Source organism: Chelonoidis abingdonii, chromosome 8 (assembly GCF_003597395.2).
Source record: "Chelonoidis abingdonii isolate Lonesome George chromosome 8, CheloAbing_2.0, whole genome shotgun sequence".
Taxonomy (NCBI): Eukaryota; Metazoa; Chordata; order Testudines; family Testudinidae; genus Chelonoidis; species Chelonoidis abingdonii.
This window is the reverse complement of record NC_133776.1, coordinates 30,807,123-30,811,515: the sequence shown is the minus strand read 5'-3', so window position 1 is coordinate 30,811,515 and position 4,393 is coordinate 30,807,123.

Genomic DNA, 4,393 nt, shown 5'->3' with positions numbered 1-4,393 from the left:
GGGGGGGGGGGTTTAAGTCATCACTGCCGAGGCCCCGTCAAAACTATTAAAAAAATTGGGCCCCGCACTTCCTAAAGCCGGCCCTGCACCCTTTAGCACTGAAACATCAAAATGAGAGGTGCTTTGATAGTGGAGAAACAAGTGGCAATCGTACTGTGGAAGCCTACAATTCCAGATTTCTATTAGTCAGTGGGCAATTAGTTTGGTGTTGGATAATCTATAGTGCAGGTGGTCATCATCCAGGAGTGCAAGGCCATTAAGCCTATCCTGCTGCACAAGATTGTGACTCTGGGGCACTGGCAGGAACTAGCTGATGGATTCAATGAAATGGGTTTTTGTCACTGTGGTGGGGTGACAGGTAGGATGAATATCCCGATCCTGTCCCCTCCCTGTCTTGCTTCTAGTACATAACATGAACAGGGGTCTTTTCTATGGTTATGCAAACACTGGTGGAACTCTGAGGACATTTCACTGATATTAACATAGGTTGAGTGAAGGAAGGTGTATGATGCTTGCATTTTTAGGAACACAGGGCTACTTGAAAAGCCTTATGCTGGGACATTTTTCCTGAATGGTACATTCATATTAGTGAGAATGCAATGCCGATTATGATTCTTCGGGACTCAGCCTACCCTTTGCTTCCCTGGCTCATGAAGCCATACACCAGGTATGCAGCAAGGGGAGATTTAACTATCACCTAAGCAGGTGCAGGATGACTGTTGAAGGTGCGTTTGGTAGATTGAAATGATGTTGGAGATATGACTAGGTTGGATCTCAGTGAGCCAAACATTTCTACTGTTCTTTCTGCATGTTGTTTCCCCCTTTGCTTTGCAAATATGCAAAACACATTACTGCCAGGATGGAGGGGGGGGGGAGTGGAAAGACTGGCTTCTGTTTATGAACAAACAAACACAAGAACAAGTATAAAAGGAAGCTAAGGCACTGTACAGCTGTGGGAGGCCTTGAGAGCCCATCATGACAGTATACAGTAGTCAGTGTACTGCTCTGTGTTAATTTGTGTCACTTCATGATGAAACTGCAGGTGGCGTGTTATGAATGTATTGTTAATGTATTTTATTAATCTAATGATGTATCCAGCCTCCCACTCACCTCACCTTAGGGTGAGACATGTACAACTCTGTACTCATGGCAGGTCAGCAGTACAGGTCAAAGCATGGATGTCTCAAGAGTTTACTCCTTCTGAGGTTATGAAAGGTCCTCCAGAAAGGAGGGGGGAAACAAAACAAAACAGCAGTCCCTTCAAGGAGGATCCAGCAGGTTGTAGTCTCATTCAATGCCCTTTGTCTTATCAGTACACAAAACAAATCTTTACCGAGCAGTAACAGTAATAAAAATATTTCTACAAAACATTTAAAGTCAATTAAGAAGGTACAAGGTGTTGACTGTTTCTGCAGGACTCACAGCTCAGTGTAAGTATCATCAGAGCTATTCTCCATATTTTCCATGGGATTGGCAGGGATAGAATGACATACTCTTCTGGTGATTTGGTGGTGTGAGGGCTGGAGTGTGTATGGGCCAAGCCACAGAAACACAAAATTATCCATGTAGTGCAATGGCTGATGAGGTGCAATGTTTTGCATCTGTGTTTGCCAGCTCAGGAGCTATATAATGTTTTGGTGGATTTCCCTGTGCATCTTCTGGTCCTTCCATCTCTCCTTCAGCCCTTACTCGCTTGTTTCGTGGGCCCTGGACTCTGAGCTCCTGAGGAGACGTGAAAAAATATTCTTGTCTGTTTCTTCTTCCTCCTGATCAAGGTCAGTCTTTCAGCAGATGCATATGGGGGGGCCTCTCAAGGATACCCAAACTGAGGCCACTGATAAACAATAAGATGGACAGGCATTGTTAGATTTAAAGGGTTAGTGGACAGGAAAAGATAAGTGAAAAAAGTCCCTAAAAATATACCATAAGGATATTCATAAAAGTATGAACTGGGTTAAACTTGCCTCAGGACTGCTTGTTTTTGGACAGTTCAACTGCTCTTAACATGGTCAATAGATATGGGCCATGTTTCAAAATCTGTAGCCAGGAGGAATGGGTGGTGGTTTGCCCTGTGACCCAGATAAGTGGAGTGATTAGCAATGTTTCCTGCACTAACTTATTACATCAGTGATGATTCATAAGGGTGGCAAAGGTCCAGAGAACGTAACTATTCCATGCTGCTGGAGGCCGCATTTCTCGATATGTGGCAACTTCTTTCACAGTGATAGTACTGCTGGACCTCATTGGGGAGTGGTGTGGGAAAGTTTCCTATCATGGCAGAAGAAACAAAGCAGCCTTCCTGAGAAATGTTCAGGCAAAAATTAAAGAACATCTGCTGACAGACCTTATCAAGATTGTGGCAGATGACAAATGGGAGCGTTGTGCCAAAATCGACTCTGAAAGAGAAGGAGGCTGCTCACCATTGCCAAGCCTCGCCAGCTAATTCAAAGCGAAGCCCCCTGAGCCAGCAACAGACCATCTCTATCTCTTTCTACCCCTGAATCCAAGCATAGCACGTGAGCTATTTGCTTTGGACTTGGGTTTTCGGACTGAAGAATCAAAGCACTACATTTTTTGGTGTTTAATACATGTTGATTACATTACAATTTGAGCCATAAAATAATAACGGAATTGAATGACCACTTACTTGATTGCTTGCAATGATTATTTTAAATTTTCTATGTATTTTATCTGAATGCTCACTTTTGTTTTCACTGTGTTTCTTTTTCTGCTTCTAGTGCATCTCTTTAAGTTTGCTAGAAATTCTATCTGGCCTCCCTGGCGAAAGCATGCATTTAGGAAGGTTTTCATGTTGCTTATAATATTCTTTCTCTTTTTCTTTGCCTAAGACTGCCAGTGCACGTTGTTCAAATAAATCATGTGCATTCAGGCACCATTTTGAGAAGGGTGGAAGAGGGACAGAGAGGGAGAAGTTTCAAGGCCCACAAAAAAAATAAAAAAAGCATTAATACATATCTCCCTTCTTCCTCAGTGGATTCCTCTTCTAGGTTCATCTGGGGCAATTTTGGCTGCTTTTGATGAACTCAAGGCACTCTGCAGGGTCTGCATCCTCCATGTCCCCCTCCCCATGAGCTTTTTGTCAATGTGCATTTCTGGGGTTCTTTCCTCTGGGTTTCATGAGGTGTCCACAATTACTCGCAGGATGGTTATGGGGTCCCTACCTAGTACGGCATCCAGTTCTACAAAGATGCAGCAGGTCTGAGGGGGTAGCTCCAGATTTTCTGTAGGCCTCCCTTGCCTTTTGGTACGACTGTTGCAGTTCCTTCCCCTTGGCTGGCATTGCTACTTGTCAGAGTCATGCTTCAGCTTCTGCATTCCCTCTGCAATATCTGAATAGACACATTTATTTCTGCAGTTAGTCTGAAGCTGGGCTTGCATTGTTCCTTCTCCCGACAGGCTGAGGAAATCTAGGACTTCTTTCCTGGAGCAGGAATTAGCATGAAGTTTACCTGTAGCTTCATATGGATCCATAGTTATGGTTGCAGAGGAAGACTTGCCAAGGAGGGATAGCAGGAGGTGAGACATTTCAAAAACACCTTGGGTATTTTAAAGTGGGGATGGGCTTCATTCACCTTATTTTCTCCAGGATGATATTGTGTTAGATTGAGGCCTACTCCAGAAATTCCTCGTGGCAATGGGACTATCCACCTACCTGACTGAAGAATCTGAGTGTTAGTCTAAATTTCAGCACTGAAATTCTGGCTGTGTTTTTTTTTTTAAAAGCCAGTAATTTAATGGTTTGAACTTGACTTGCTTAGTACAACTCACAGCCCCAGTGGCATGGTGAGCTTTTCTGTAGTGAACTCTCCTGCTGCAGAAGTCCAGGATAATTGGATGTCATTGTTCTCATCTTTCGTAACAACATCATAAACCTGCCATCCCTACGTAGGTGTTTCAAAATCTATGGTATCGCTTAGTGCCTTAGGGTTTTAATGTCTTGTGAAATTCCTTGCTCATCCGCGGTGAGTTCCTGAACATTTCTGAAACCTAACCTACAATTTTGTCATTAATGTGTGAATAAAATGTAGTTAACTCATTTATAATAATACAGTTTTTGTGGCTGGGGGTTGGTCCTTAAGATTCCTGTAAATGGAAGGCTTGTCCATCATAGCTAGTGTGTTCTTGACAAAAACAGTAACTGTTTTTCTGGTAGAATCTAGTGCCCAGGAGTAATAATGAGTGCATCTAAATCATTAAAATGTTGACCTACTCCCAAACTGGCAGTTCAAATGTTTTAAAGAAATGGAAATGGCAGGCCCCAAGGAAAGAAACACAGGATAGATTATTTTTCATTTTTATGTTTTTATATAGAAAAGGGGAATGTATTTTTTTTTTTTTTTTATTCTTTTTAATTTTTTCATTTGTTTATCGT